The sequence below is a fragment of the Lolium perenne genome, chromosome 1 (genome assembly GCF_019359855.2).
Source record: "Lolium perenne isolate Kyuss_39 chromosome 1, Kyuss_2.0, whole genome shotgun sequence".
In the NCBI taxonomy this organism is placed as follows: Eukaryota; Viridiplantae; Streptophyta; class Magnoliopsida; order Poales; family Poaceae; genus Lolium; species Lolium perenne.
Window position 1 is genome coordinate 16,341,331 of NC_067244.2, and position 20,462 is coordinate 16,361,792.

General features: G+C 42.7%; 1 pseudogene; it reads left to right on the top strand.

Annotated features, from left to right (window-relative positions):
• LOC127328763 (uncharacterized) overlaps positions 1 to 15,573 on the top strand; it is an 80,959-nt pseudogene extending 65,386 nt beyond the window's left edge.
• The last annotated feature ends 4,889 nt before the right edge of the window (positions 15,574 to 20,462 follow it).

The window sequence follows — 20,462 nt, forward strand, 5'->3', positions numbered from 1 at the left end:
CTAGCTAGTGTGGTTCTGATTCTCTGGCCGCAAGCCTGATTCTAGTGAAGCGTGTGGTGGAGATTTTTGCATCGATGCCTTTTATTATGCGAACTGCTAATAAAATCCTAGCACCTGTATTTAAGAGACTGCATTGTAGATGTCAAAACGGAAATTTCCAAATTACCACTACTGTGAGCCGAAGTTTCAAAATATACCACCCAATTCCTGCTTTTCCATGTAGCACCCGTGTGTTCTACATTTTGCCCTTCATTTTGGATGTGGGACGGTAGAAATATACTTTACTGTCGAGTGTCCCTCGTTCGGGAAAGTAGATCTGACCATTATTTTACCTATATCCGCCACACTCCACATTCTTCCTCACTTTACTTCCGGTCTTTAGGATAGTTCTACACACTTCCACAGGGGAAGAACCTGTTCTCTTTCGCCACTCCTTCATTTCCTGTCGTGGATCCTTGGGGTCGAGTTAGAAAGAGGCGTGGTGCTTCCACTCCGGAAGCTTCTCGTCATGTCCTCTTTACCCGGCCGTCGTCTGATGATCCAGCGCCGGAGGCCAGGTCGGACCTATCTTTGAGGAAGAGGTTGCCCGGCAGATCCTCTTCATCCGGTCGTCCGAGGAAATGTCAACACCCGGATTTTTAAGTCCAGATGCCTATTATGCCATTCATCGCAATCCCAGGAATATTGTTTTTGCGAGACATAATAGATTGATATCACAACACATCATTAATTACATACCATAATCGTCTTACAAATAAAGAATCACATGATCCAGTCCCATTACAATAATAGAAGTTCTATTTATTCATTACATAACACATAGCGGAAGCGAAAGTAGCGTAGTAGTAGTCCATCTATTCCACAGGCAACTGTTGACGTCAGGAGTGATCCTAGTTGTCGTAGACGTCCTGCTGTCCTTCTTCCGGGTTCTGGTACTCCTCTTCATAGTCTGGCCATTTGAATAGCCAGGGACACAGCCATGAGTACTTTAAAGTACTCGCAAACTAATACTAAGGTAAATACTATCAACTATAGTAAGGGGGTTCTAAGCTCTAGTTTCATTTGCATAAAGCCAGTTTTATTTCATAAGCACTTTAGTAATCAAAAATCTTCATTTGCTCAACTAACTCAAGTGGGAACATTAGTGTCATTCCCACAACTCAGTTGTGATTCAAAGTCAAAGTCACCTTTCAATTCAAATCACAAGTCACCATTCATATTTTTAGAAAAATTCTGATGACGGAACAGTATGGCCTTTCCAACTGTCCATGACCGAGGACGCGGCTATTCGAATAGTTTTAACTCTGCAGAGGTTGTACACTTGTGCCACAACAATTGCAATAGTTCGTCAGGGGTAACTGGCCCTGATTTATCGTACGCAGTACGCGAACTACCAATCCTAACCTTTCATTTACATACTCTAGTATAGGCACCTCTCCCCATGAGCTTGGCCTCCCGGTGAAAACCGCAGTCAACCCGGGAACTGCACAGGGCTTGGGCCGGACATTCACCTCACTTCACGTCATTTCACATCACTTCACCAGTACGGAGGCAGCCTCAAGCATAACCCCTATGACAACACCCGGATTTTTAAGTCCAGATGCCTATTATGCCATTCCTCGCAATCCTAGGAATATTGTTTTTGCGAGACATAATAGATTGATATCACAACACATCATTCATTACATACCATAATCGTCTTACAAATAAAGGATCACATGATCCAGTCTCATTACAATAATAGAAGTTCTATTTATTCATTACATAACACATAGCGGAAGCGAAAGTAGCGTAGTAGTAGTCCATCTATTCCACAGGCAACTGTTGACGTCAGGAGTGATCCTAGTTGTCGTAGACGTCCTGCTGTCCTTCTTCCGGGTTCCGGTACTCGTCTTCATAGTCTGGCCATTTGAATAGCCAGGGACACAGCCATGAGTACTTTAAAGTACTCGCAAACTAATACTAAGGTAAACACTATCAACTATAGTAAGGGGGTTCTAAGCTCTAGTTTCATTTGCATAAAGCCAGTTTTATTTCGTAAACACTTTATTTATCAAAAACCTTTACTTGCTCAACTAACTCATGTGGGAACATTAGTGTCATTCCCACAACTCAGTTGTGATTCAAAGTCAAAGCCACCTTTCAATTCAAATCACAAGTCACCATTCATATTTTTAGAAAAATTCTGATGACGGAACAGTATGGCCTTTCCAACTGTCCATGACCGAGGACGCGGCTATTAGAATAGTTTTAACTCTGCAGAGGTTGTACACTTGTGCCACAACAATTGCAATAGTTCGTCAGGGGTAACTGGCCCTGATTTATCGTACGCAGTACGCGAACTACCAATCCTAACCTTTCATTTACATACTTTAGTATAGGCACCTCTCCCCATGAGCTTGGCCTCCCGGTGAAAACCGCAGTCAACCCGGGAACTGCACAGGGCTTGGGCCGGACATTCACCTCATTTCACATCATTTCACATCACTTCACCAGTACGGAGGCAGCCTCAAGCATAACCCCTATGACGCTTGTTCAGAGGGAACCCATACTAAAATACATAAGTTTCCAGCTAAGCCTTACCCAGATTCAGGTATTGTGGGGGTACTTGTAAAATTGGAGTGGTATCGCATCCGAACCCAACCATCCGTGTTTTTGATAAAATTTACCAAGTCATTCACCAGTCATAATCACCTTCAAAATCTCTCAATAGAATGACTCATCATTCCAAGGTTTTCAAAGTCATTTCAAATTCACAAGTTCCCAACTAGAGTAGTTACTTTTAATATTGAGCACTAGCAACTAGTCATGAGGGGTGCTAAGTATCTTGGAGCTTGCTAGGCTAAGTGTGATTCTCTTGTACTACTCTATAACTCCACTAAGTGAATCATAAATCAAAAAGTAACTTTGATAAATAAAAATCAAATAAAGCTTGTAAGGTAAAAACTTGGGATAGGTTCGTAAAGTAAAATGTAATGATGCCTTGCTCTTGTAGAGCTTTGCACCAGGGAACCTTGCAAGAGTGTTAGCTTGCCTTGATTGGTGAGGTGATCAAAGTTTTCTTGCTCTTCCTCTTGGTAGAAGACCTCTTCCTCTTGATAGTCTCCGGTACTAGCGTCTATAAACGAATACGAGGATACAATCACCAAACAACACTTAAGTAATCTTAATTAGCCTTATTGGCTCACACACAAAGGATCTAGCATCACTACTTAACATTTATCAACCCATTATTCCAGGGTTTCCTAATTTAACATTAGGAAAATAATTTCCTCTCATTGAAATTTGGAAGTGGGGTTTATCTTTGGTTTGGAGAAATAATTTCCTCTCATTGAATTCTTCTTAAGATTTAATTTCTCTTATGAATAATATATGACCTAGGTTGACCAAAGTCAACCTCTTCATACTTATCATTTGAGAAAAATGATTTAAATGAGGTTCCATACCTCATGCAATTTAATACTAACATGATAGTGATTTAATGCCACCAAATAATTCAATATGAGATTATTAGACCATGGTCATTACCTCATGTTGAATTACTTGAGAACAAGATTTAAATGAGAGGAATACCTCTCATATGATTTAACACATGGTTGTAACTAATTTAGTAAAAACTACTATTGAGGTGATTCAATATTCTCAAATAACCAGGGATGATCCCATGTTGACCAAGGTCAACACTTCACACTTAGTATTTGAGAAAAGGGATTTAAATGAGATTCATCATCTCATGTGATTTAAATAACTATGGCAATGGTAAATACTATTTAGATTTAAAAAAAAATCTACAAGTGAGCAAGTATGAGCCTAAGCATTTAAAGGTCAACACAATACTTCATAACACTTGTGAGAATGATTTAAATGAGGTGCTACACCTCATTGGTTTAAATTCTTAAAATTTGAAATAGTTTAAATGGGCTAGTATTGACTACATAGCCAATATTTTGAATCTAGCCCATGATCATGTACAGAACCCATATCATATTTTTACATAGTAAATTAGGGTTTGTTATAGGTGAATTATTGCAATTGGATTTACTGCAAAATTCAAATTGGTTGATTTTTAAGATTTATTTGAATACAGAAAAGTATCTGTTTTGTTATTTTTGCTATTCAAAAACTACACAACCTATGGGGTTGAATCCAGTGGGGTTAGTTAGAGCAAAACATAATCTTTCCAGAACATTTGGATTTGCTAAAATTGGGTTTGTAGAATTTGAACTATTTAATTTATAGGACAGACCAGTATTGAATTTAAACCACAAAAGAATTTAACGAATTTGAAATCTGGGCTTTAGGCGGGAAAGTAAACGGGCTAAACAGACTAAACAGACTGGGCCGGCCCACTAGTGCTGACCACGCCGCGGGCCAACTGACAGGGTGGGGCCTGTGTGTCAGTCTCACTATAACTCCGAATCGGTACGTGGCAACGTCGACCGTCGGATTAGAATTGAATCGGGCGGTGGAGGTTCGTCGTCCACGTCGGGGGAGGAGGCTTGCTGCGCCGGCGAGGTAGGGGGTCGGCGGCGCGACGGAGGTTCCCGCGGGGCTCTGCTGGGTGCTGGGCGTCGTTGTCGAGGACGAGGAAACTCCTGGTACCGTCGGCGAGGCGTGGGGTGGACTAATTTGACGACGGTGACGAGCTACTGTGGCGGCGGATTCCGATCAAATTCCGGCGGTGGTGAGCGTGATTGGCTTGGAGAAGAGGTGGAGGAGATCGAGGAGAGGGAGTGGAGCAGGAATGGTGTGGGAAAGGAAGGGCGAGGAGGTCTCTATTTATAGATGCGCTGGGTGGCCGGCGGGTGCTGCGAGGTCGATGGTGGCGCCGGCGATTCAGGACGCGAAGGGGCAAGGCGATGGGGGCGTCGTGTAGGCGTCGGCTAGGAGAAGCTAGCGCGCGTGAAGGGACGGCCAGGGGCGGACGGGGGCGTGCGGTATCATTGCCGTCCTTGCGGTACCGGCGCGGCAGAGGTGCGATCATGGCGATGGCTAGGGTTCTCCCGCGTGCCAGTAGGGTTGTCCAGGAGCTAGCTGGTAGTGTAGGGATGGCGCGTGCAAGAGGGCAAAGCGAGGGGAGGACGAGAGGCTCCAGGCGACGACGTGTACTGCGGCGTCCAGAGTGTCGTCGGGGCGCGCTCACCGCGTGCTTGCCGGCACGGTTACGGCGCGTGCGGCGCGCGCGTTCTGGACACATGTGTGTGTTTCTTTGCGTTGGGCTGATACAGGCGTGCTCAGTGGAGGGTAGGCTACCTATTTGACATGGTGAGAGGGATAGGGGAGGGGTAGAGAGGATGAGTGTATGTGGGTGAGCATGGTGCACGGCATGGCCAAAATTTTGTTGTCTCCCCACTTTATTCAGCACCAGCAAGGACATGCACTGATGCAGGGGATGCAGGGGAGTGTGATCATCACAAGTTTAAAGTGGTTTAGGCCAAAATCCAGTGTGTAAAAGGGTGTGTGTAATTTCTGAAATGATGCCTGCCAAGTGTTTGTATAAATGGCCGCATGAGAAAAAGTTTTGAATTTTGAGAATCTTTTTGGTGGAGCTCTAACATATAATTAAAGAGAAAGAGAGGTGGTGGTGGTGGTCATTTTGGTGAAGTTTTGTGAGATTTCAAAAAGTGTGTCATCTTCTCTTTATTTCAAAGTCCTCACTTGTCCATCTTGTTCTGGTCAACCTAGTCAACTTCAGCAGTGATGGTCAACATGGAAGTTGTTGACCTTGACATGGTCTTGGATGACATGGTCATAGTTGACCAAGTTTAGTTGAAGAAAAGTCAAATGCAGGGGTGTAAAGTAGGGAAGATTTTATAAATGGGTCATATGACCATTATCACATGTATGTGAGTTTTGAATTTTCCTTTGATTTGATTCTTGTTTCTTTGATGCAAATGTGTTTGTTTATCATATATAAGTATTCTACAAGCAAGAGATCAAGCAATGGTGGCCTTGGTTGAAGATTTGCAAATTGGGCTAAGTGTATGTGAGTGAAATTTGGGGATTTTCTCACTATGTGATTTCTCTTCATTGGAATTGACTTTGGTTGACTCTAATGTGATTCCTATTGGTTTAGAAACATTTTCAAACCATTGAATCCATTTCAAAAGGTCTTGGTCAAAGGTTTGCAAAAATGGCCATAACACATAAGAGGGGATGTGTCACTTTTTATTATTTTTGTAAAGTGTTGATCTTGCTTCACTTGGACATGGGTTAGGGTCAATTTAGGGTTATATGAAGTTTAGAAATGGTTGCACACCATTTGGTCAAGGTTTAAAGTCATAGGGCAAGAATTGGGTATTATGGCTATGTGTCACATATGCCTCTATGCATATGTTGCATTTGATTTTAAATTTGACTTGGCTTGACCCATTTGGTGTTGTGGAGTGTTGAAATGGTATATGGAAGTGATCCAACCATTCACAACAAGTCCTAGGGTCAATCTTCTCAAATTCACAAATTTGCATTTTACTCTCATATGCCTCTATGGCATTTTTAGTTTCTTTTTATTTTCTTTGGAAACCACTTGGAATTGGTTTGATAAGCCTTAGGTAAGGTGTATGAAGGTTTTCCAAATCTCTAAACAAATTGGAAAGTTCTAGGGTAAAGATTTATAATTATAGCCATAGGCACATATGCCTTTTTCTTATTTATGTTCCTTTTATTTTATTTTAACTAGAATGATGAAAAGAGGGGTGGGGTTTAGGGTTTAAGATCATTTCAAATACTAATAACAAGCAATCATGGCAATAGCACAAGAATTAAGCAAGGTCACTATGGATCATACTTAATTTAAGAAAAGTTTTTGTTGGTTCCAAAATTTGGAACTAGTGAAATTCATTTGTTTTATTTTGAAATTCTTGGGATGTTACAAACCCTTCCCCCTTAAACAAATCTCGTCCCGAGATTTTAAGAAAAGTTAGGTTCCTAAGAGAGATTGAGCATTTTATTAACAGGAAGACATACTTGGCATGGTGCGGGTGCTTCACGAGCTTGATGGCGATCATGTGGTAGAGACGGCCGTTGTTGTTGTTCTGGTTCCTTCTTCCAGCAAAGCGGCGCTGTTGCTGAGCAGGTGCAGCGGTATTGGCGGCAATCCTGGCAAGCATTTTGGGGCACTCATTGGAGAAGTGACCCACAACTCCACACTCATAGCAGTTGACGGTGGACTTGTCTTTGGGAATGACGGGGGTAGCATTGCTTCCAGTCCTTGGGGCAGTATTGGTGTTGTTGTTGTTTCCATTGTTGTTGCTGTTGTTGGGGTGGTTGTGGTTGTTGTGGTTGTTGTTGTTGTTGTTGCCTCCGGGCTTCGGGGGTCCTCCGTTGTTGTTGGTGTAGTTGGGGCGATAATTCTGGGTAGGGGGCTTGTTGTATCTTGGGGTGAATCCTCCAGAGGAGTTGTTGCGGTACTTCTGGGTATGGTGGGGTCCATTCTGGTTCATCATTCTGCGCTTGCGGTTCTCATTGGCCTGATGCAGTTTTCCTTCCATCTGTATGGCTGAGTCCACGAGGGCTTCTAAGTCAGCGAACGGAATGTTCACTAACACAGTCTGCATCTCGTCGTGTAGTCCGTTCAGAAATCTTTCCTTTCTCTTCTCATTGGTGTCGGTCTCATCCGGGGCGTACCTTGACAGAGTGAGAAACCTGTCGCGGTATTCTACCACGGACATTCTTCCTTGCTTGAGTTCACGGAACTCGTCTCTCATTTTCTTGATCAGTCCTTGGGGTAGGTGGTATTTGCTGAACTTCAGCTTGAAGTCTTCCCATGTCATCATCTGTCCCGCATTCATTGCACGGGCACTTGTCCACCAGGCTCTGGCAGGTCCTGACAGATAGTGGGTGGCGAACAGTACTTTTTCTGCGGCTTCAACTCCCGCAACTTCGAGGTTGTTCTCCATGGTCTGGAGCCAGTCATCAGCATCAAGGGGCTCTTCAGTCTTGTTGAACATCGGAGGGTTAGTGTGCTGAAAGTTCTTCAGCTTCGATCCAGGGTGATCGTTGTTTCCGTGGCCTTGATTGTTCTGAGCTATCTGTTGCAGTGCGGTAATGTTGGCTTGGCGTTCAGCTCTCTCGACTTCTCGGTCTGCCATCATTGTCTGCAGCAGTTGCATCATGGCATCCTGGGTGGCGTTGCGGGTTGGTGGGGCCATCTAAACATTGATGTAGATGATAAGATAAGAGGGAAATTTCTATGGTTTGTTTTGTTAAGTTTAAAAAGTTCATAATATAAAAAAAACTTGAGTAGTGTTGCGGGGGTAAAAACCAACAACACTTTTTCATTCATACCAAGCATCATACATTACAAAGCTAACACACCGTTGGTTTGAAGAACCATTCATCGCTCTACGATACAAGGGGATCCTGATACAACTCACACATACGAAAGTGCTTTAAATGAAACTACTCTTTAGGGGGGGATTCTTCATCTTCACGGGTGATGTGCTTGGCGAGAGGCGAGGGCATGGTTCAAATCCCTGCGGGTTTTGTACTGCCTGAAGTCCTGAGGTGCTTCATAGGGGTTCATCTTGGGTTGTGGTGGGGGCATGGTCATCGGTCTTCCCATGGAGTCATGTCTTGGGTAGTAGATGAAACGAGTGCTCTTGATCTTGTCCTCATTTTGTCCACACAGACGGAACATTGCTTCTTGCATAGCTTTGTCTAGTCCTTCCTTCCAAGTGTTTCCCGTTACAGAAAACCAGATGGTTTCCCATACCGGGGCATCAAGCTTCCTTCGTAGATCAGTAGAAATGTCCCACCGAGGTGGTTCTCCTAACTGAGCTTTGAGGGGTATTCCGAAGAATTCGGGATACGGGTGTCCTAGATATTCAACCAGTTGTTTCAAATCCTTTTCGAACCGTAGTTCTCCTCCGTGACCAAGCTGATAGCACTCCCAATTGTACTCCATCTGTGAAGAATTATGATGAGTAAGTTAGAGAAGTGTGTCAAAATTTTAGGTAATAGTATAAGAAGAATAGAGCATAACTTTCTTATTTGAAAAAGATCTCAATGATAAGAGGGAGAATAAGTTTTCTTAAATAGTCATTTCATTTGTTTTGAAACTCAAATTTTCAGACGTCCATTCTAACTAGGGTCTCCTAAGGTCAACAATGGCTCTGATACCAACTTGTCAACACTCGGATTTTTAAGTCCAGATGACTATTATGCCATTCCTCGCAATCCCAGGAATATTGTTTTTGCGAGACATAATAGATTGATATCACAACACATCATTCATTACATACCATAATCGTCTTACAAATAAAGGATCACATGATCCAGTCTCATTACAATAATAGAAGTTCTATTTATTCATTACATAACACATAGCGGAAGCGAAAGTAGCGTAGTAGTAGTCCATCTATTCCACAGCAATCGTTGACGTCAGGAGTGATCCTAGTTGTCGTAGACGTCCTGCTGTCCTTCTTCCGGGTTCCGGTACTCGTCTTCATAGTCTGGCCATTTGAATAGCCAGGGACACAGCCATGAGTACTTTAAAGTACTCGCAAACTAATACTAAGGTAAACACTATCAACTATAGTAAGGGGGTTCTAAGCTCTAGTTTCATTTGCATAAAGCCAGTTTTATTTCGTAAACACTTTATTTATCAAAAACCTTTACTTGCTCAACTAACTCATGTGGGAACATTAGTGTCATTCCCACAACTCAGTTGTGATTCAAAGTCAAAGCCACCTTTCAATTCAAATCACAAGTCACCATTCATATTTTTAGAAAAATTCTGATGACGGAACAGTATGGCCTTTCCAACTGTCCATGACCGAGGACGCGGCTATTCGAATAGTTTTAACTCTACAGAGGTTGTACACTTGTGCCACAACAATTGCAATAGTTCGTCAGGGGTAACTGGCCCTGATTTATCGTACGCAGTACGCGAACTACCAATCCTAACCTTTCATTTACATACTTTAGTATAGGCACCTCTCCCCATGAGCTTGGCCTCCCGGTGAAAACCGCAGTCAACCCGGGAACTGCACAGGGCTTGGGCCGGACATTCACCTCATTTCACGTCATTTCACATTACTTCACCAGTACGGAGGCAGCCTCAAGCATAACCCCTATGACGCTTGTTCAGAGGGAACCCATACTAAAATACATAAGTTTCCAGCTAAGCCTTACCCAGATTCAGGTATTGTGGGGGTACTTGTAAAATTGGAGTGGTATCGCATCCGAACCCAACCATCCGTGTTTTTGATAAAATTTACCAAGTCATTCACCAGTCATAATCACCTTCAAAATCTCTCAATAGAATGACTCATCATTCCAAGGTTTTCAAAGTCATTTCAAATTCACAAGTTCCCAACTAGAGTAGTTACTTTTAATATTGAGCACTAGCAACTAGTCATGAGGGGTGCTAAGTATCTTGGAGCTTGCTAGGCTAAGTGTGATTCTCTTGTACTACTCTATAACTCCACTAAGTGAATCATAAATCAAAAAGTAACTTTGATAAATAAAAATCAAATAAAGCTTGTAAGGTAAAAACTTGGGATAGGTTCGTAAAGTAAAATGTAATGATGCCTTGCTCTTGTAGAGCTTTGCACCAGGGAACCTTGCAAGAGTGTTAGCTTGCCTTGATTGGTGAGGTGATCAAAGTTTTCTTGCTCTTCCTCTTGGTAGAAGACCTCTTCCTCTTGATAGTCTCCGGTACTAGCGTCTATAAACGAATACGAGGATACAATCACCAAACAACACTTAAGTAATCTTAATTAGCCTTATTGGCTCACACACAAAGGATCTAGCATCACTACTTAACATTTATCAACCCATTATTCTAGGGTTTCCTGATTTAACATTAGGAAAATAATTTCCTCTCATTGAAATTTGGAAGTGGGGTTTATCTTTGGTTTGGAGAAATAATTTCCTCTCATTGAATTCTTCTTAAGATTTAATTTCTCTTATGAATAATATATGACCTAGGTTGACCAAAGTCAACCTCTTCATACTTATCATTTGAGAAAAATGATTTAAATGAGGTTCCATACCTCATGCAATTTAATACTAACATGATAGTGATTTAATGCCACCAAATAATTCAATATGAGATTATTAGACCATGGTCATTACCTCATGTTGAATTACTTGAGAACAAGATTTAAATGAGAGGAATACCTCTCATATGATTTAACACATGGTTGTAACTAATTTAGTAAAAACTACTATTGAGGTGATTCAATATTCTCAAATAACCAGGGATGATCCCATGTTGACCAAGGTCAACACTTCACACTTAGTATTTGAGAAAAGGGATTTAAATGAGATTCATCATCTCATGTGATTTAAATAACTATGGCAATGGTAAATACTATTTAGATTTAAAAAAAAATCTACAAGTGAGCAAGTATGAGCCTAAGCATTTAAAGGTCAACACAATACTTCATAACACTTGTGAGAATGATTTAAATGAGGTGCTACACCTCATTGGTTTAAATTCTTAAAATTTGAAATAGTTTAAATGGGCTAGTATTGACTACATAGCCAATATTTTGAATCTAGCCCATGATCATGTACAGAACCCATATCATATTTTTACATAGTAAATTAGGGTTTGTTATAGGTGAATTATTGCAATTGGATTTACTGCAAAATTCAAATTGGTTGATTTTTAAGATTTATTTGAATACAGAAAAGTATCTGTTTTTTTATTTTTGCTATTCAAAAACTACACAACCTATGGGGTTGAATCCAGTGGGGTTAGTTAGAGCAAAACATAATCTTTCCAGAACATTTGGATTTGCTAAAATTGGGTTTGTAGAATTTGAACTATTTAATTTATAGGACAGACCAGTATTGAATTTAAACCACAAAAGAATTTAACGAATTTGAAATCTGGGCTTTAGGCGGGAAAGTAAACGGGCTAAACAGACTAAACAGACTGGGCCGGCCCACTAGTGCTGACCACGCCGCGGGCCAACTGACAGGGTGGGGCCTGTGTGTCAGTCTCACTATAACTCCGAATCGGTACCTGGCAACGTCGACCGTCGGATTAGAATTGAATCGGGCGGTGGAGGTTCGTCATCCACGTCGGGGGAGGAGGCTTGCTGCGCCGGTGAGGTAGGGGGTCGGCGGCGCGACGGAGGTTCCCGCGGGGCTCTGCTGGGTGCTGGGCGTCGTTGTCGAGGACGAGGAAACTCCTGGTACCGTCGGCGAGGCGTGGGGTGGACTAATTTGACGACGGTGACGAGCTACTGTGGTGGCGGATTCCGATCAAATTCCGGCGGTGGTGAGCGTGATTGGCTTGGAGAAGAGGTGGAGGAGATCGAGGAGAGGGAGTGGAGCAGGAATGGTGTGGGAAAGGAAGGGCGAGGAGGTCTCTATTTATAGATGCGCTGGGTGGCCGGCGGGTGCTGCGAGGTCGACGGTGGCGCCGGCGATTCAGGACGCGAAGGGGCAAGGCGATGGGGGCGTCGTGTAGGCGTCGGCTAGGAGAAGCTAGCGCGCGTGAAGGGACGGCCAGGGGAGGACGGGGGCGTGCGGTATCATTGCCGTCCTTGCGGTACCGGCGCGGCAGAGGTGCGATCATGGCGACGGCTAGGGCTCTCCCGCGTGCCAGTAGGGTTGTCCAGGAGCTAGCTGGTAGTGTAGGGATGGCGCGTGCAAGAGGGCAAAGCGAGGGGAGGACGAGAGGCTCCAGGCGACGACGTGTACTGCGGCGTCCAGAGTGTCGTCGGGGCGCGCTCACCGCGTGCGCTGGCACGGTTCTGGCGCGTCTGGGCGCGCGCGTTCTGGACACATGTGTGTGTTTCTTTGCGTTGGGCTGATACAGGCGTGCTCAGTGGAGGGTAGGCTACCTATTTGACATGGTGAGAGGGATAGGGGAGGGGTAGAGAGGATGAGTGTATGTGGGTGAGCATGGTGCACGGCATGGCCAAAATTTTGTTGTCTCCCCACTTTATTCAGCACCAGCAAGGACATGCACTGATGCAGGGGATGCAGGGGAGTGTGATCATCACAAGTTTAAAGTGGTTTAGGCCAAAATCCAGTGTGTAAAAGGGTGTGTGTAATTTCTGAAATGATGCCTGCCAAGTGTTTGTATAAATGGCCGCATGAGAAAAAGTTTTGAATTTTGAGAATCTTTTTGGTGGAGCTCTAACATATAATTAAAGAGAAAGAGAGGTGGTGGTGGTCATTTGGTGAAGTTTTGTGAGATTTCAAAAAGTGTGTCATCTTCTCTTTATTTCAAAGTCCTCACTTGTCCATCTTGTTCTGGTCAACCTAGTCAACTTCAGCAGTGATGGTCAACATGGAAGTTGTTGACCTTGACATGGTCTTGGATGACATGGTCATAGTTGACCAAGTTTAGTTGAAGAAAAGTCAAATGCAGGGGTGTAAAGTAGGGAAGATTTTATAAATGGGTCATATGACCATTATCACATGTATGTGAGTTTTGAATTTTCCTTTGATTTGATTCTTGTTTCTTTGATGCAAATGTGTTTGTTTATCATATATAAGTATTCTACAAGCAAGAGATCAAGCAATGGTGGCCTTGGTTGAAGATTTGCAAATTGGGCTAAGTGTATGTGAGTGAAATTTGGGGATTTTCTCACTATGTGATTTCTCTTCATTGGAATTGACTTTGGTTGACTCTAATGTGATTCCTATTGGTTTAGAAACATTTTCAAACCATTGAATCCATTTCAAAAGGTCTTGGTCAAAGGTTTGCAAAAATGGCCATAACACATAAGAGGGGATGTGTCACTTTTTATTATTTTTGTAAAGTGTTGATCTTGCTTCACTTGGACATGGGTTAGGGTCAATTTAGGGTTATATGAAGTTTAGAAATGGTTGCACACCATTTGGTCAAGGTTTAAAGTCATAGGGCAAGAATTGGGTATTATGGCTATGTGTCACATATGCCTCTATGCATATGTTGCATTTGATTTTAAATTTGACTTGGCTTGACCCATTTGGTGTTGTGGAGTGTTGAAATGGTATATGGAAGTGATCCAACCATTCACAACAAGTCCTAGGGTCAATCTTCTCAAATTCACAAATTTGCATTTTACTCTCATATGCCTCTATGGCATTTTTAGTTTCTTTTTATTTTCTTTGGAAACCACTTGGAATTGGTTTGATAAGCCTTAGGTAAGGTGTATGAAGGTTTTCCAAATCTCTAAACAAATTGGAAAGTTCTAGGGTAAAGATTTATAATTATAGCCATAGGCACATATGCCTTTTTCTTATTTATCTTCCTTTTATTTTATTTTAACTAGAATGATGAAAAGAGGGGTGGGGTTTAGGGTTTAAGATCATTTCAAATACTAATAACAAGCAATCATGGCAATAGCACAAGAATTAAGCAAGGTCACTATGGATCATACTTAATTTAAGAAAAGTTTTTGTTGGTTCCAAAATTTGGAACTAGTGAAATTCATTTGTTTTATTTTGAAATTCTTGGGATGTTACAGGAAACATGCCCACAGAAACGTAATGTTAGTTTAATTGCTTGTTGCATTCTATTTCTTTCATGAATGTTGATCAGATTCAGATTCCGACGCCATGTTTTCTCAATATTCAGAGGACGGGTCGAGACCTGCGCCGCACCAAGACTTGACGAGGAGATGGAAGCGACAGATACACGGCATATATAGGAGATCTATATATAGAAGCTCAAGGAGGATGGATACCACTAACTCGAAATTGCCGCCTAAGGTACTTAATTCTTTCTAAGGGCCTCTTTGATTTAAAGGAATATGGAGCACATAGGAATAGGAAAACATGGTGGGTGCAATCCTTGCCTAGTTCCTCGTGCACAGTAGCAGCTCACGAAATTTTCCTATTCCCTTCCGTTTCCTTCATATTTCCTTCAAATCAAAGGATCCCTAAATATGGGCACTGAATTTCGGGGTGCCGTCTATTTTCAAATTCAGAGACAATTTGCTGTAGATACTGAACGTCATCTAATCCCCCCATAAATGATTTATTTGTGTGGATCCAAGCACCCTCTCAATTTAGTTGACGCGGCCATGTCAGATCAATTCTCGATACGCATTTATCTAGACTCGTTAAACCGTGTAGGCTCCCACATTTCTGCAGAAAATAGCCGCGTCTACAAATCTGGAATGTATGCTACTTTTCGTGAAGAGAATATTACCCATCTCAGGCTTATGCTGTTTCTCTGTTTTATTGCAGTTCATCGCCAACACCTACCGGCTTCAAGAGAATATTACCTATCTCAAGTACGACCTGGATGAAATTGTTGGATGCGCTAATTTCTATAAGTAAGAGGCGAACGATCTTCGCATGGAACACAACATGCTTCGTTTGGAGATTAACAAGTTGTTCAAGTTTCAGGAGGAGAACATCAAGACGATGGAAAGAGATAAGACTTCCATCCAGGACCTCCGCAAACAGAATGCCGACGTTGTTGGCAAGTGGAATCGGGCTATAATTGATCTCGTGTCGAAATGCAGGGACCTCAATGAGGCCCACGAAACATTGCAGGAGTCCAACACAGATGTAAGATCCGCCTTGGGTTATATCAATGTGCTGCTAATGAGGATCGAGGACCTGCGCGGCCAGCTACCCGTAGAGGAGGATGTTGATGGTACTGTCGAGTAGATGAATTGTTGTTCTTATCAAGGCTTCGGTTAGCCATCCCTTTTCTGGCAGCTAATATTCTCTTCTCTGTACGTGATGGAAGGGCTCATTGAAGGGTTCATTGTAGTTACGATGTGTCTTTTCTTGATAGTTATAGACGAATGTGTTGGCCAGTAGATCCATAATTTAAACATTTATTATGCGAAATGTTTGTTATGTTGAGGTAGAAAATTTTAAAAAATTATGTGCATTTTTGGAGTAAAGTTTAAAACACAGGATCTGCATCATATATATAAAAGAACACCCAGTTCATTTGGATACCAAGTAATAGGTGATAGGTCTTTATAGGCCGTTGAACACAAAAGTACATTCACTTTCTTTAGACAACAATCCAAAACCGGCCCAAGCAAAAGGTGGTCCGTGTTTCGCTGTTCATTTGGATCCAAGAATCAAGTGTCCGGAGGCTAGAGGGGCCTAAATTAGGCCATACTAATTTAGCAAAATAGGCCTTTGTTGTCTTCTATCCTGAAATTTGGAAACCAGATTGTTTTGTAGGTTCAGCCCAACAATGTGGGATAGTTATTTCGGCCCAATCTGTTCGACATGTGTAAACTGACATATGGGATCCACCTTGGCGACATGACCGGTGGTCCAGCTCTGACATGCGGGGCCACACGTCCAGAATTGACACATCTCCATGTGGGCCCGATGGGAATGGCACCTGGGACCCATGTAGGCCCGACAAAGTATGTAGCCCCATCAAGCTCTGACTTGTGGTCCCACCAAGCTCTGACATACCGGGCCCAGCAAGCTCTGACATGCGGGCCTAGCAAGTCTAACATGCCGGGCCTACCAAAGCTCTGACATGCGGGGCCACGACACATCTCCATGTGGGCCCGGCGGGAATGGCACCTGGGACCCACGTAGGCCCGACATATTATGTGTTGGACATATGCCCAAGAGGCAATAATAAAATGGTTATTATAATATATCTTTGTGTTTATGATAATGTTTGCATACCATGCTATAATTGTATCAACCGAAACATTGGTACATGTGTGTTATGTAAACAACAAGGAGTCCCTAGTAAGCCTCTTGTATAACTAGCTTGTTGATTAATGGATGATCATGGTTTCGTGATCATGAACTTTGGATGTCATTAATAACAAGGTTATGTCATTAGGTGAATGATATAATGGACATACACCCAAATGAGCGTAGCATAAGATCAAGTCATTAAGTTCAATTTGCTATAAGCTTCTGGTACATAGTTGCCTAAGTCCTTCGACCATGAGATCATATAAATCACTTACACCGGAAGGGTACTTTGATTACATCAAACGCCATTGCGTAAATGGGTGGTTATAAAGATGGGATTAAGTATTCAGAAAGTGTGAGTTGAAGCATATGGATCAATAGTGGGATTTGTCCATCCGGATGACGGATAGATATACTCTGGGCCCTCTCGATGGAATGTCGTCTGATTAGCTTGCAAGCATATGATTGGATCATAAGAGATGATGACATACCATGGTACGAGTAAAGAGTACTTGTCGGTAACGAGGTTGAACAAGGTATGGAGATACCGATGATCGAACCTCGGACAAGTAAAATATCGCGTGACAAAGGGAATCGGCATCGTATGTAAATGGTTCAATCGATCACTAAGTCATCGTTGAATATGTGGGAGCCATTATGGATCTCCAGATCCCGCTATTGGTTATTGCTCGGAGAGGAGTCTCGACCATGTCTGCATAGTTCACGAACCGTAGGGTGACGCGCTTAAGGTTCGATGTCGCATAAGTAGATTTGAATATGGTATGGAGACGAAGTTTGTTCGGAGTCTCGGATGTGATCCAGGATGTCACGAGGAGGTCCGGAATAGTCCGGAGAATAAGATTCATATAAGGGAAGTTGATTTCTGGGTTTCGGAAATGTTCGGGATTTTTCCGGTGGTTGACTGGAAGGTTCTAGAAGGTTCCGGAGGGGTCCACCATGGGGCCCACGACCTAGGAGGCCTAGCATGGGCCGAGGGGATGCTCCCTGGCCTAATGGGCCAGGGGCACATGCCCCCAAGGCCCAGGCCGGCCAACCCCCTAGGGTTTCCCTGGGGGGGATCAACTTGGGGGAGGGGAAAGCCCTCTCCCCCCTTTGGCCGCCGCCCCCCTTAACCCTAGATGGGAAAGGGGCCACCCCAGCCGACTGGCCCCCTATATAAAGAGGGGAGGGGGTGGCCGGCCAGCCCCATCCCATTGTCCCTCCTCTGGCCGCCTCTCTCTTCCACCATTTGCTGCTCCGGCTTAGGCGAAGCCCTGCAGCTTTTCTTCCTCCACCACCATCACCACACCGTCGTGCTGCTGGAACTTGGAGGAGATCTACCACACCTCCGCTGCCCGCTGGAACGGGGAGAGGAAGGGTTTCATCGACACCGTACGCGCGACCGAGTACGGAAGTGGTGCCGGATTGCAGCACTGGGGATGATCGTCTACACCAACAACGAGATCTAATCTCGTAGGCTTTGGAAATCTTCGAGGGTTAGTCTCATATCAATCTCGTTGCTTCGATCTTGTAGATTAGATCTTGGGTGTTCCATAGATTAGATCTTGGATTTATTCGTCTTGCGGTAGGAAATTTTTTGTTTTCTATGCTACGAACCCCATCAGTGGTATCAGAGCCATGTCTATGCATAGATCTGTTGCACGAGTAGAACACAATGGTTTTGTGGGCGTTGATGCTTTTGTTGCTTTAGTTTGTGTACTTTGCATCTTGCGGGATGGTGGGATGAAGCGGCCCGGGCTAACTTTACATGACCGCGTCTCATGAGACTTGCTCCACGCTTGACATGCAACTTGTATTGCATAAGTGGCTTTGCGGGTGTCTGTCTCTCCCACCATAGTGAAGATCCAATTTACTCTTTCTATTGACAACACTAGTATCACCGTTGTGGTTCATGTTCGTAGGTAGATTGGATCTTACTCGAAAACCCTAAACCACGTAAAATATGCAAACCAAATTAGAGGCGTCTAACTTGTTTTTGCAGGGTTTGGTGATGTGATATGGCCATGATGTGATGATGATTATATTTGATATATGAGATGTTCATTATTGTATTATGGCAACCGGCAGGAGCCTAATGGTTGTCTTTAAATTTGTTAAGACCTACGTGTCTATTCATCATGTAATAGCTTTATTTCAAGTAGTTGTTATAGTAGCTATAAGTGATGGACAACCATGAAGCGGTGCCATGGACCTTGGTGCAATGCTGGTGATGATGGAGATCATGCTCGTGTGTTTGGAGATGGAGATCAAAAGCACAAGAAGAAAGGCCATATCATATCACATATTATGAATTGCATGTGATGTTAATACTTTATGCATCTTATCTTGCTTAGATCGCGACTGTAGCATTATAAGATGATCCCTCACATTAATATCAAGATAATAAAGTGTTCTCCCCTCGTATGCACCGTTGCTAAGACTCGTCGTTTCGAAGCATCACGTGATGATCGGGTGTTATAGATTCTACGTGTGCATACAACGGGTGCAAGCCATGTTTGCACACGCGGAATACTTGGGTTTGCTTGGTGAGCATAGCATGTACAGACATGGCCTCGGGACACAGGAAACCGAAAGGTTGAACACGAGTCATATGGATGATATGATCAACATGTTGATGTTCACCATTGAAGCTACATCATCTCACGTGATGATCGGTTTTGGTGTAGTGGATTTGGATCGTGTACCACTTAACAACCATGAGGGATGTTGTATTAAGTGGGAGTTCATCAGTAATTATATTAAAACATGAACTAATTATCATGAACATAGTCTGAATAGTATTTTGAATTAAAGTTTGTAGAATTGGCATCCGTTTTCTACCATACACTAGTCTTGTAATTGAGATAGAAATACTGTTAAGTCTGACAAGTAACTTTACGGACTGGTACCGTATTGTTAAAGAATCAAGATATGATTAATTCCTAATGCAAACTTTTAGTAAACCTCACATTGATGATTCAAAGAGCAATGGTTTCAATTAGTACAAAATCATCTTGTCTCCGTGAAACTTGAAGTTCAAATCCGTTTGAAAAGTAAGGAGCTGAAAATTTTGTTTTTAGAAATAAGCGAGGTATGAGATATATGTGATATCTAAGACATTATTGCAAGATGATAGAATATAATCTAGTGAGACTACATAAACTCATAAGTTTTATGGGAATGTACGAAGGTTGAAGACGCTAGGCTTCCCGATCCTCCAACTAAGTTGGGCACTAACGATATTCGCATATCCATGAAGTAATCGTCCTTAGTATGCACCGTTGCTAAGACTCGTCGTTTCGAAGCATCACGTGATGATCGGGTATGATAGATTCTACGTGTACATACAATGGGTGCAAGCCAGATTTGCACATGCGAGTACTGAGGTTAAACTTTACGAGCCTAGCATGTACAGACATGGTCTCGGAAAGTCATCATGATATGATGGATAAAATTATGAGTGAAATTGTTCATCATATTACAAAGTTACTAATAGTGAAGTCTGGAACACTTGTCATTTGATGATCAACTTCAAAGTAAGAACCTCAAGGTTATTGGTATTTGACCAATGGACCTAGAAGTTATTGAAGGTGAAGTGTTTTCTGAGAATGGGGAAAGCTAAAAGAGAAACCACAAAAGATATTTTGGCAAAAAGAAAGAAAAAGACTAGAAAGTCTAGCTCAGATGTATATAGATGATATACATGTTATGGATGTATTCCTTGTTTGGTCACATAATAGAATTCTTGGGTATTTGTACCAGATTGGTTGGTATGAGATGTCATACAATACAACACAATACAAGAATACGATGGCCTAAGTGACTGATAAGGAATATGGTAATAATGCACGTCTGGAACATAATAAAGTGTT